This window comes from Contarinia nasturtii, unplaced genomic scaffold (assembly GCF_009176525.2).
Source record: "Contarinia nasturtii isolate CC-2019 unplaced genomic scaffold, AAFC_CNas_1.1 Cnas_scaffold_187, whole genome shotgun sequence".
Taxonomy (NCBI): domain Eukaryota; kingdom Metazoa; phylum Arthropoda; class Insecta; order Diptera; family Cecidomyiidae; genus Contarinia; species Contarinia nasturtii.
In genome coordinates, this window is record NW_022197544.1 from 6,014,245 (window position 1) to 6,028,969 (window position 14,725).

At 31.7% G+C, this 14,725-nt stretch overlaps 1 protein-coding gene across 4 annotated transcripts in view; it reads left to right on the forward strand.

Moving 5' to 3' along the window:
• Nucleotides 1-14,725, forward strand: part of LOC116352396 (leucine-rich repeat-containing protein 15-like) — a 37,958-nt gene that overhangs the window by 19,259 nt on the left and 3,974 nt on the right. For all 4 annotated transcript variants that reach the window (XM_031784953.1, XM_031784955.1, XM_031784952.1 and 1 more), the window contains one exon: nucleotides 2,777-2,985. The gene's annotated coding sequence lies outside the window, so the exon portion shown is untranslated. The remainder of the gene's footprint in view (nucleotides 1-2,776; nucleotides 2,986-14,725) is intronic.

Genomic DNA, 14,725 nt, shown 5'->3' on the forward strand with positions numbered 1-14,725 from the left:
AATGCAATGGTGCGATATGCAAGTTTAACGTTACAATTAATGGTAACCATTTTCAATTCAAACTGAATGGTTTTGATCAATTTCGAGCGAAAGCTTCAATCCAACCGGATTAAAATGAATGACATGCACATGAATAGATTTTCAAGCATATTTTAGCGAATTTATCTTAACAACTAAAAATTGTTTAATTAACTTTCTGTCCATATATGGATATGCATATAATTTTCACTGTGAATTCGTCAATTGTCATCATTATTATGTTAATTTTTGATGGCATTCGCTGTGTGTGACCAGAACTTTTATATTTATCAAATGCAAATGTTTGTCAATCATATAAAATCCGTATGGCAGTTAAATGTGAAAGGTAAAGCACCCCTTTTTTTCAATAAATTAACTGGCGTGTATTGCATGTCACAGCCATAAAATTGTTATTTTCCAGCAGACAAAACAGCGCGTATTGGTTTCGTGTTTTTTTTCTCTCTCTCTCTCTCTTGATTTGCCTCGTTCAAAATGCAAATCGCTTTAAGAAAACAACTGTACAATGTGTTGCGAGAAATACGAGTTCGTTCGTGTTGTATTGTAAATAAAATATAAAATGGAAATAAGAATAATTTGCATTAATTTACTGTCTTACACACGCGTGTACATTGGGGTGTACGTTTAAAATTGCGTACATTGAACCGCATTGATAGTGAAGTGAAACTCATATAATTCGCACCAAACGAAAACTCATGAAAGTAACATGAGATGGCAACAATAACAATAAAAATAACAAGAATCAGAAAACATTTTTAGCTTGAGGGAGCTTCTAATGCTATTTAACAGATACACCTTTGTACACAACACGACAACCTGGGACAACTTATACAAATTTAACGAATGAAATTTAGTCATTTTGCTTTCCGCTACATCTAATTTTTTCCGTCCGTTTTGACTCTTCTTGATTCGTATTGGCAGAGCCTATTAATTGCTTCGTTTAACATCAACTCTCGCAACACAGTTGAATCGGATACAACACATTTTCGGATGTACAACACAATTTGAAAGCATAATTTTTAATATTTTCACAAAGAGCTCAGGTATTCAACTTTTGAGGTGGTATACTTTTAAACACAAATTATGCCTTCACGGTCACTCCAAAACTATGCTCAAAGATACTAGAAAATAAATTAAAAAAATTGCTCAATACTTCAGTACGGGTACGGTGGTTGCTCTTAAATTTACAAAAACGGAAAGTATGTTTATCCGTATTTTTTGCATCACTGATAAGAGACCAGCAAATTCGTATTTTCATCAAGTTGAAGAGTCGGAGAGTTGAAAAGTACTTCAACTTTGTTGAAGAATCTAATCTCTTTTGCTCTTATGAATACCATGAAAAACCGCGAACAAAACTATACACTCTTCTTTAAGTAATGAATGTGCATGGAATAAAGTGGAGAGCAAAACCTAAATATATTTCACATCACGTAACTCTGTGTGTGACCTTTTGCAAAAAGCAAAAGTCCTTTTTAGTAAATAAGGTCTTCGAACTATATTCAACTTCCTTTAGAAATTTATAGACCTAATGAAATTCACTGTCTTTCGGTATAAGTCTGAAGTGCATACTCTATTCTGGGGTTTCGATCAAAATTCAAAATGCGCATCGAATTCCCAATTGTTCAGAAATTTTAATATGTATTCACAATAAATTCGATTGGGAAATTAATTGGTCGATTGATTGTTTGAGAATAAGCTCAAAGCAAACGATCAATTGAACAATGTTTGATCGACAACGAATAATAAAACCAGCTTACATACATACAGACTCACATACAAACTAAACAAGCGTCCACAAACAAATACAAATATGCTCAAATTTATTGCTGAATGTGAATACATACTAGTTTATTTATTGATTTATCGATTCATTCAGAATTTCTTCCACATGCTACAATTGACATAATATATACGGGTTGATTTGAAATCACAATAGAACTTTCTGGCTCTTTTTTTTTCTTTGAGTTTTTCTTTTGTCGTAGCGCTTATTAAAAACATGAGCAAATTTAACGAAACCAAAAAAAAAGAATAGAAACGAAGATGGTAACCAACATTCTCTGAAGTGAGAAGAAAAAAATATACTTTTATGGTTTGAGTCGAGTGTCTCCTTTTTTACATCTTTTGGTGAATTTTATGGGTGGCTTTTTTATAGCACCTATCCCAAAATGACTGATTGAAACAAATCTTATCAATATAATGTTAATTAGAAAATCCAGACCAACAAGAATTTTAACATTTCCTTTGACTTGAGTGCATATTATCTAATCTGATGGAAGCGACAAAGAATCTACTGATTCTTTCAACATTTGGGTATGGCATTCGCTTGAAAATTGTCTTAAACCTTTTTTTAATATTGATATACATGCATTGTACTAACTGAGAATAGCTATCGAATGATTCGAGCCAACAGAACTGTGATCGTGATTTTTCTATCTAATAATTTGGTTGAACATGATGTGGAACATTCTTGATACGATATTAAATTTGCATCCATTTTCGTTGAATTTATTGATGGTCACGATTTGTGACGCGACAAAAAAGCAATAACCACGCAGACTTAACGTGATATCAAATGTAAAGAAAGATTCGATTTTTATATCTTATGGCAATAATTTTGAATCAACTATTGTTTCAACACCGATGATTTTATGAGTTAATAGCATCATTCCATCATTTCATAAAACTATAATGTGTATATTTTTTAATTTCTTATATCTATTTTTTTCTCTCTTTTCAACAGTGAAATCGGTCGTAGCATTTTGATGTTGTTTCAACGCAGTGTTCCGATAATCTGACTACGAAAAATAACCACCGACCAACCACGCTTATGGGAACACCATATGGACATCTATGAGTTGCTAATAAAAAGAAATCAACGTAATCTGGCTAATCGTTGATATATTGATATCGGTGCATCTCGTAAATTGAAGTGAAGTAGATACAAAAAATGTGAGTATTACAACTTTGGCTCAAAAAAAGAAAAATCTAAACTATTTTCCACATTAGGCTGATTAGAATGATAGCTGTTGACAGAATTAATTTGATACAAATCCCACGAAGAAAAGCTATGTAAATTGATTGAAAAGTGTTCACAGAAATAATGAATAGGACTTGATAACCATGTTGTGTATGTGTGAAAAGAAGAGATTATGTTGTTGGTCATTTACATGAATGAATAGGTTTGTATCCGAATACACACACACATGAATAAAGTATGAGGCTAGACCCAGAATATCAATCAAATATTCATGAATATGGGATAATTGTCAGTGAATTCATTGTTTGTTTTCAATGTAACAATTTTAAAATTTAATTCAATTGTTGATGCTCTGATAATTGGGAGCGGTGTACTCAGTACAATGTACTGTATGCATATCACTCGGTGTTTTTTGTTGTGCAACTGTGTTGGATGGAAATTCAGTTGGCTGTCGGCGATTTTACACGTTTTTGAACGATGGCTGAATAACGATTCATTTTGTTTATTTATTGATTTAACAAACCGAAAAAAGTTCGGATTTTTTGCAAATCACTTTTATAAACTTGAAAATTGAAAATATCTCTGTCTTTTTTTTTTTTTTGCTTGCTTAAATTCCATTCCAATTTCACTGTTCTATTTTGTTCACTTGGATCCCAAAAACTGAATCCATTCAATAGTGAAAATTCATTTGCCGAAATTTAATTTAACAGGAAATGGAATCGTTACAGTATAACATAAAAAAATTACCAAAGTTTTATAGCGAAAATTCAGAGCAAATACCAAGACAAGTACTGAGAATTACATTAAAAGTTAATCAATGCTCCGAGTTAAATATAATATTCTGTTAACATAGTGCCATATGTTCAACACCATCGTTCATTTAGTCAGTTACAAAATTTAGTGCAAATCATAGATATACAATCAGACGTTTGTTCAGATGATGTAATAAAATTCAGTGCATGGATGAAAAACGAACAGTGTAAGCCGACTTTACTGTTTTGCAAATAATAGTAAATGGCATTAAAAACTTTTATCAAATATTATGTGGGCGTATAAATTGTAATCAATGAAGAAATTATATTTCTTATCGAACGTGGGATATAATTAATACATTTTGGATGACGAACGCCGCCGCAATTTTCGATCATGGATGCTCGTCATTGGACAACAAAAGTGAGTCGTCATCTTATTGCACTTCACTCTATCTATGTGTTAATGGTTAGCATGATGAAATTTATAGCATACGAATGAACATGATAATGGACCAATTTTATTTAATTTGAAACATCTTTTTGTACATAGGCGATATTACATAATATATAATGGAAGTCCATATTCATTACCAAACCGAATATATATGCATTATGGCTACTTAAATCTTTTCTTCATTTCGAATGCCTTAGAATAAATATAAAATTCAGAGAGAAAAACTGAAGCTATTGATGGGACGACAAAAAAAAGTAACAACACTTTTTTTTGAACGCATGTAAATACGATGTTTTTCATCAATAACCGCAGTTCTCCTGGAATTTCTATTTTCTCCGATACATTGGCTTTACAAAGATTTTTTTCACTCAAAATTTCAGAGCTGGTATGAATACCGCGGAGCGTACACTTTTCTTGTAATTGCTGTTTTTTCTTGTATTCAGGTGCGGCACCAGTCCTCTTACGCTTTCTAATAGCAGCTCTGCAAATCTTCTATAAATATTTTATAAATCTTTGATTTTCAACATGTCAAGAAACCACGCTATGGTATGAACTTCTCAACTTTTTCCGTATATGACTATCGATGATTCGTACCTTATTTGGATTCATCGTATATTGAAATTTATTTGGCTCAATTGGAACTAATTTAAAAAAAAAAAAACAGAAAATGTTGTAAAAAAAAGTTTTGTTTTTAATGTGTTGAAGACAGTTGGTATAAGAAATCGATGCATGATTCAATTACTACATGTTCTTCTTTACGCATTAAGTTAAACTTGCATCAAAAACTGTTTCTTCGAAAATCTAAAATATATTACATTTGGCCATATTAATGAGTTCGTTTGTTCAGTCTACGAAAGATGAAAAAAACTTTTTGAAATTTGAAAGATTTTTTTTTTCATAATTTGTTTGGAAGCATAATTTGTAAAGAAAATACTGAAACAATTACTAGTACTTTTAGTTTAAAATCCATTTTACAAGATATTGGACATCACATCGAGTGGTCTTACTATGCAGACTATGAAAATAATGCAATATAATCTTCGCATTAAAGAAACAAAGACGATTCATTGCACTATCTATTTAGCATTGCCACGCGATGAATGTAATATGCATGTTATTCAATCTATTATCCATTATTTTCGGTTGTTACTGCTTATTAATTTGGAACGTCTCCATTTCATTCCATTTTACATTGTCTTTATTGATTTTCGTATGCATTTTTGGTTATACATTTAGCACACTTTTGTTCTATTTTTAGATTCAAAATTTACATATTCTACTTTGGTTTGAAATAACGTGAAAAACGTGCTTTGATTTAATTTTACTGATGTTTCATAATGTAACTTTAAATGTAATATTTAACATTAATGAATCCTTTTCATTTTTGCATTTTTATTCATATTATTAACCGTGCATCCCGATAGTGTTTCTTGCTTAATCGATTCTTGCTTAATCATTCGCAACAAATGTTCTGCTTATTTTAATCACTCATTGATAATTAATTTAAATTTGTTTGGGATTATCCCCGAAAAAAAATCAGCATTTCTTTGCAGGTTACAAATAAGATAAGAACGAGGAATTCACTTGCTTTCTAACAGCAAACTTGGTCGAATTTTCGTCGATTTCCGATAATTTACTTAGAATCGACTTAAATTCGGTCTGATTTACTGCTTGGGCCATCTTTCATGTGCGTTAAACAATTTGCAAAAATAACACCCCTCAGAACTAACCCATTTCTATACAACTGACAAAATTTTGATAAATATTATACTGTAACGATTTCAAATATGGTTTACTCTACCATACTTTCTTGAAGAAATTTAATTAAAATTGGTTTTAATCCATTTCGAACATGAAATATTTACGCAATCGTATTACGTTAAAATGGAATCTATTTAATCTTACTGACATGTGTATACCACATATGAAGTTATTGACCACAGCAGCTTGTATTTTATATATGCAAGCTTTATTTGGTTTATATAGATAGATTGGAATTTAGCCATAAACAACTGAATATGCTTCGTTAAGTACTAAAAATGAGCAAAATTAAATAACCGTCAATAGTTGCTTAACGATATTAGTTGGAATAATTTTAGTTCTGGTAATTAACTAAACAAAACAAAAAAATATAGTTGTCAAGAATAAAATATTAACTCCGTTTTATTTATGTTGTGACTAATTTGTGAGTGTATTTCTGCCGCTTGCAAACAATACAGCGTCAAGTGAAGAATGGGATTATTTCTAATTTAGGCCATGAACTATTTTTAGAAATATGAATCATATTTTTCGAAGTTTATTTTTGCTCATCGAAAATGTAATGCATAAAATTAAAACTCTAATTAAACTTTTCTCGAAATTCCAGTTTATATTATTCCGTCGTGTTGTGTTGTGATTTAACTTTGTATTTTTGTCATTTATAATATATATCGCCACCAGACACAGAGATATGGTGTGTTTGTGTGTGTGTGTGTGTTATCCAAAAATTGGAATTTCGATTAAAACATAATTATTATGCAATTGGTTAAAATTTCGTAGAACAAGTTTTCAATTCAAAACAAAAATCCATATTTGAAGCAAAGTAACATAAATAGCATCGTCCATCGTAGAATATTCCCAAATTAAAAACACTCGGCACCATCACACTGGAAGTTATGCCGAAATTTATGGTCGCAAACCGCATATCAGTCACCTGGTTTCATCTCTTATGCACTGAATATGACACCCATAAAACAAACACGAATCGTACCGCATTTCATTGTTGATATAATCACTTATTAAGTAACATCTACTAACATGTATATTTCAACTGTTTACGCGTTTCATTTAACCTGCATAGAAACTTTCTCTTTTGAGGTCAAACGCTTCTCTTCACCACTTCAACATCTGTGTTTCAAATTCAAATACGAACATTTCAAACTGACATATTTGTGAAAACCAAACAGCTCATATCTTCAACAATATCAACCATTGATTGCTCTTATATACAGTAGAACATTCCATCACCATCTCTGATAGTCATTTGTATAGTTTTAACAATGAATCAATGTCACATAGTCTTCTATCCGCATCACATGTCAATTTTAGTATTTTGCGGTCCATGAGGCGTTGTGGTTAATTGCTTTAACAAACTTTTAACATTTTTTGATGTCTCATGGCATTGTCAAACAATTTCTGAAATATTTATTATCTAACTGCCAAATGATGCACAAACTTCAAAAAGAGTCAAAGCAAACGGTATTAACTATAAATTGCAAAAGTAATTGAAAAATAACAACATTTGGAAACAGTTGATTTTCTCGTTCAATGATTCAAACGATCTATATTGATAATAATTTTTGCGATTTTGCCATGGTTTTTGCTCTCACAATAAACATTTCGTGTTCAGTTCTTATAAGAGTCTCATTTCGGTATCAGAAGTGTGTCTGATTTTCATTATTTTTGATTTAATATCGGATGCCGTTCACAAATAATAGTTTTATTTTTCATCATTCATCAACACGGTATTCATAGTGACTGCCAATGTATCTATGTTTATAAATTGTTCGTGTGCTGTGTTTTACGTCGATGCTGCGCAATGAGATTCCTCACTCCAATAACATTTTATCATATTTTTCGCCTTCTGTGCGTCATTTTTCTTCATTTTTTTTCTGTATATATTCACATTGAGATGGTAGAAAACGCATCTAAATAAAAAATTACCGACCAAAGAATGTTTTAGATAAACATACATAATTCATTTGCACTCTCGTTTCTGAATAATATCTCAAGAGTATCGAGATAAAAAAAAAACTTGGAAAACCAGTTTCTGTCCGCTCGTTTTGAATTCGATTTCTTTGCATATTTCTGAAATTTGATACGAAAGCAAATAATGAGTTTGCTTAAAAAAATCCACATAAAATAAAGAAAAAAAATATCTCCTTTATTTTCACTTGAATCTCTAGCTTCCCTTCTCAAGTTTTTGTTACTGTACACATATCTTTTCTAACAAACACATTTTCAACCGAAGACATATACTTGTTTCAGCACAATATTTATAGCGTATTTATGATTGAATTTGTTGTATAAATTAAACACGGATTGGCTGACTTGACACTAAATTCTCAATGCATAAGCAACTTTGATACTCACCCATAGATATATGGCCACATTTCATGAAATCAAATCTCTTTGTAAATAATTATTCTATACTACGAATTTAAAATAAAATTCACTTACGTTTTCATAAATGATATTTTTTGTGTGTGTGTTTCGAACAATTAGTAAGTAAAATGAGCAAATAACATTGTTTTCCGTATCACAAAGAATGATGTCTCTGCAACATACACTCCTCCTAATAAAATGAGCGACATAATTTTGCAGTGAAACTGAACAATGTAAAAAGTTACTGGGCAAAAACAATGAATTTTAACTTGGAAGCGGCAATAACGATAGTGAAAAGTCGTTTATAATTTCATAATTTTTATTAATGTAATATTTTTTCTGCTTCGTTTTTTATTTTAACTGCCTTTCGGTGAACTAGCTAATAAAGCCATGCGATGAACGAAAAAAAAGCTGAAAATGAATTGTAAATAACAAGCAAGCAATTCATTGGCATGGCAGATACCAGTTCGCAGATGTTGTTGAAGTTATAATGACAGAGTGAAAATTTGATTTGACATAGGTCTGATTGAAATGAGTACGATCTGAATATACATTTGTCATTTTGTTGATTTCGTTTTTCGAGAAGAAAAAAATGGTTTAAAAACATAGAAAACACGTTGTTTTGTATCTTTAGTCAACAACTCAAACAATTATTTCATGATAATTGGATATATCTTCTCTTTTTTGTCTATTTTCTTAATGTATATTTTGCAAAAAAAAAAATGTGTTCGTAATTTATATTATGACGCTCTTTTTTCGCAGTATTTGCCACTTTCAAAATGGAATATCATAACATCAAGCCATCGAAAGTGTTCACTCGTTTCATTCACAATAAATTCGCTACAATTAATTTGTATCGTGTTAAAAACCATGAAAAAATGTGAGCGATATTGCAATTTGGTATGGTCCAAAATTTATCTATTGCGTGATGAAATTAGCGGCAAGCATTCAATACTACTAAAAATCTGTTTAAAACGTCTTTTATCGTTGAATTGTTATGTTTTTTTTTTCGTACAGATGTGATTAATACTTTATGCGATTCGCAAATGATAAGAAATGTTAAACCTTTTAACATTGCAAATATTTCAAAATAATGAAGCATATGATAAAAGCTCATTGTTAGCATTGAGGCAGCGGCCATTTCTTTGTCGAAAATGCTGTCGTGCAAAGAGAAACGTATCGCGCAAAGACGGATGTCAGGCATGACGAGAGTTTCAAACAAAGAAAGTAACTTTAAAATTGTACGATGAAATATTAAAATTGTTATCCAACCAATTGATAGGTTTTTTTAAAAAAACGCCCAATTTAAACTCAAAAGTCTTGACAAAAATATAGTAGTTATAGATGGAAGATTCAAAAGAATGTTCGCTGAAGAAAACTTTTCGATTTTTCTATCGAAACTTTATTGCGCATTGAGCGATGACAATTTTTTTTTTCTGCTCACAAATTGTGAAAACACAAAATGGCTAACCTTCTGCATATTAACATCGGTAGTTATCGATAGAAAAGAGTGTAAATTTTGAAAACATCGGTACGTTGATGGTGACTTTTGCGAATAAAACTTCAATTTTAATGTCTGCGGAGAGGATTGTTTATAAAACTCTTATTATTTTATACATCCATCAAAATTTCTAAAAAAAAAATTGTGTCAAGACACCATCAACAATATTCTTTTAGAGCGAGGAATCGTTTGGCATCATCAACCGGTGAATCGCTAGTTTTTTGAAGTCAGTTTCGTCGCTAACCGTTTTTAAACTATTTCTTAGCACTCCAAATGAATTAACTCTAATCAACACATTCATTTTTTTACTAGTAGAACAATAAATTTCATATCTTTAAATCCATTGGATGCTTTCGTCAAAACACAGCGCAAAAGAAATTCCATTTGGTAATGTGTCTTGTGCATTCCTTTAATGTGCGTGTGGAGGCGAAAAAAAAGAGAAACTTTAAGTGAGTCCAAACTTTTGTTGGCAAGTGTACGAATACAGCTGTTTCACTTCACAAACATTATCATGTTCATGTCACGAAAAAGTTTTGGCGACCTTTTTTCGTTCCTTCTTCTGTTTTCGCTCGGCATTTGCCATGCTCTGTATCACTTTTGTATCCGAAACGAATTAGGGGAATATATTTACTTGTCATCTGCGTATAAATTTAAGTTTTGTTTTCAACGAACTGACAGCCAAAAACTCACAAGTATTCAACTTAGCACAGTTATGTGACACAACCATTCAGCATTTAAATTTGAATTATTTTTTGTTGTTTTGAAAAAAAAAAAAAAACGATAAAAACTTATTTACCACAAAGTCCATAAATTATAGATGGAGAAAACAAAAATTAAATTTAAATTTAATTTAAGATCATTGATTTATGTAAAATAATCTCATTATCCACATTAAGAATGAAGTGACAGTTTCATGGAACACACAAACGACCAATAATTTAACCAAACATTCTCTTTGTACAATGAGCCAATATTCTTGGTGAGTGAACTAAATCATTTCAATTGAGTTATGGATTTTATTTCGATGTGGTTAGAATTTGAATTAAAGATATGACACATGTGATGTAATGGCTCAAAGAAAAACCACATTTATGACACACATTTTGTTCAGAGTGTCACTTAACCGTATTCGTATTTATCAACGACATGAATGTAATAATAAAAAAAAGAATCAGACGGAAACGCCGCCAAATAAAAAGCAAAGGAGAGAGAGAGAGTGAGAGAAAAAAACCACAAGACAATAAAATACAAACCAAATAATCGAAAATAATGAGTTTGTGCGGTGATGGCACACAATTGCAATTGGTATCCTTTCTATTTTCTTGCATCGAAATAAATGTCGTTTGGTTCAAACAATCAAATCCAACAAACCCCCTGATGAAAAAAAAGAAGAACCTCTCACAAATAACAAGAAAAATTACTTGAATTACATTAAGCTTAAAATCACATTGCAGAAAGTGAAGAGCAAGAAAAGCGATCACAATAGGGCCAATCCGAAATGCCAATGATAAAAGCAGTTCTTTATCTGTACGTTAAAGTCAATATATAAACATACTATTACGTTTTTAAAGTGCAAAATCACAATTTAATAGACTTAAACATTAGCTTATCGCAAAGTATACAAACCGATATGAACCATATTATCCATTGGTATTGCTTCGTCGCATCCTCTTTCCATTTACATTTGTTTGTCAGTTTGGTTTCTTCCATTGACACAATATATCCTTTAGCATTTGGTGTGAGAACTTTGTATAAATGGAATGAAGTGCCGTTAAATAAAGTCACTTTTGTGTATGTACAACGTAGCCATCGATATTGGGCGAAAGCAATCTGAATAATAGCATACTTATGGTATTGAAAGGAATAAAAATTCTAAGAATAAATAGGTTTTTGCCCTGGTTTTATTTAACTTCTTCTTCTATTCACCGTGGGGGTGTGTGGTTGTGTGGTTGTGGTTACTGTGTGTATGTACTTTTGAAGCTTCTTGTGTGTGAATTGTGTGTCGTACCCGCTGTTTGACGATTCCGAGGTCGAAGAACATCCGCCTTATCAGAAAAATGACTCTCAGCCACTTTTAATGATATTTCAATGTGGCAACCGAAAATATATCGTTCCCCTGCAATAGAATAATCTGTGTGAAGGATAGCTGCTGCATAGCAAAAATAAATTTCGAAATCTCACCATCATCATCAACATCATAGTCTTCATTGTCGTCGTCGTAGTTGACGTCGCAATTGATGCGTCGTCCTCCCAACAAAAAAAAAAACAAACTCCTAGGCGATTTGGCATACAATCGTTTATGCGCCGTTATTATCGTTGCTCATATCGATTCAACCATTTAATGTTTGTTTGGCCAGAAAACAAGTTATTTTCGGCGTTCACTTTTTCAAATCAAATTTTTCTGCACAAAAATCGACCATTTCGACAAATACACATAGAGAGTAAATTGAATTTCTGTCCCGAAGCATTGTTGTTATAGCGTATCCACAAATATACAAAAATCACTCTTTTTGGCAAACTATACCACACTAATTTTTGATCAACACTTATTACTATCGCATAACAGAAAGAGCATTCAAATCGATGGACCTCTATTTGGTTCTTTTTTTTTGGTTTTGATTACGACTTTGAGAGCGACGCGATAAATTGTTATGTGGTAATCAGTATTTGTCGATTTGATGGCCGAAAAAAAAGAACAAATTTGTTCAATATAAACTGATTCATGTATATAGGTGGGACGTCCATTGTTCTGTTTATGTTTTGTTATATCTACCATTTTGTATGAGCCTTTTAAGATAGACAATATACAGTTCTATATAGATTAGCCTCATAGATACAATTTTCCGAAAAAAGCAATGTTCGTGCATACCAAAAAAGAGGGAATGTGGAATTGTTTCCACTTGCTTAATTGTTCATCTTTGTGTACTAATTCGCAAGGCACTAATGTATGTCCATTACTGCTAAATCAATTCGTTGCTGCAAATAATGGAAAATGTACTTATGGCACATGCATAAAAAATATACGTACATTCGAGTGTGCAAGCTCCAATCTTCAAATACAAATTGAATGATTTTTTCTGCTTCTTCTTCTTCGCTTTCTCAAAATTCAATATTGATTTCTTATTATGCAGAGAAACATACAGCATCCAAACAAAAGTAAGGGGCGCTTAAAACAAATTCAATGGAAATGAACCTTTTCGAACCTTTTCAATTCGAATGCTGATGCCTAAGTTCATATCGAATGTCTTTTTGATTTTCCCCAAACTCGAAAACTACGTTTTTGCGCGAAAATTAAATTATCCATTAACATATCTCAAGCCAAAAGTTCATGCCAAGCAGCATATATGCAGGGTTATTGAAAAGATTCGAATCAAAATGCGAGAATTTATCGTATTCCCATTCTGCATATCAAGAAAACTTTTTCGAGCGATAAAGAGCGGGGAGGGGTGGCAGAGATGGCAGAGAGAGAGAGAGAGAATAAAAAAATCGAAATCTTTTTTTTGGTTTTAATGTTATTACCATAACTTTTGTTTGTTCCATTTTGTTTGGAAAACAATTTGGCCATTACGGCATGAGTGTTTGGTATACGATTTGCCTTTGAAATGCTTCATTAGTCCTTTTCACTATGCATAATGTGAACTCAACATGAATACGACGAATAGTGTGTATGCTTGAACATTCTGAATTATTTGCTTAGTATGCAGTGCAGGGGAAAAAAGTGTGACGATCGGCTGGAAAAAGAATATCGCTCTGCATGAAATTCGAATTCAAGTATGAATTGAATTGCAAGGATATATGTGAGACCGGCTGAAACTGACGCGCTCCGATAAATTTCGAAACAGGTTCAGAAATGGAATACAAGATATGCAGGATGAAATGAAAAATAAACAAAACTTCAATTGATTTAGATGATTTTTAATAACAATGATTATTTTTTTGAATTTAAAAGTCATGACCAGATATCTGGCAAATACTGAAATCAGTATTCTAATCTAAATTATTGAATGCCGTTGTTCACGTTTCTTCTTTGGATTTTCATTTTATTTCAACGACAACCGTTGTTGCTGAATCGATTTTGTTTTTATCGCCCACATCTCACTGTTTTCTATATTCATTGAAAATCAAATACATTTGAAACAAACACAACAATCAACTGAATCGCAAACAAAAACAATATTTAAATTGCATACTTTGGCAAATTTCAAATTGTACACATGTTGGTGGCTATATGGTGGATGAATCGGGATTCTTTGGAATTGAATTGCTGGTGGTCGAGAAAATTCAAGCCAGCGGACTGACTTAAAGCGCAAAAATTATAAACCCAATGACAAATGAAGTTTCATAAAACGTTTTGATGGTGCCCGAAAATAGAAACCATGCCCGTTGTTTTAATCAAATTAGATTTTCCCAATTAGGCAATTTGGTAAAATGAACCAAACTGATTTATGTGTGATGGACAAAATGATTTTTGCAGAATCGAAGTTTATGGGTGCATGTGGGTTTGCAAGAAGATGTTTTGTAAACATAATCTGAAAGATGTAATATTGATGTTCATCATGAAGCTGCATATAACTTAGCTTAATTGATTATGTGTGTGTGTGTGTTTTTTTTTATTTTCTTCGGCAGCCTCAATTCAATCATTCATCACGCTCATAAATTGCAAAAGTCGATGAATTTTCCTGAATGATTTTCAGAAGGAAACTTGCATCCGTATCCCTATACCTACAATACATTTAGACATATTCCGAGCTTTGTGCTGTGTTATTCCATCTAAACAAGCAAACTATTTTTGGTCTTTGTGAATTTAAAAACATATTTTAGTCAGAAATGGTGCAATGACAAAGCAACACACATGTTTCAGT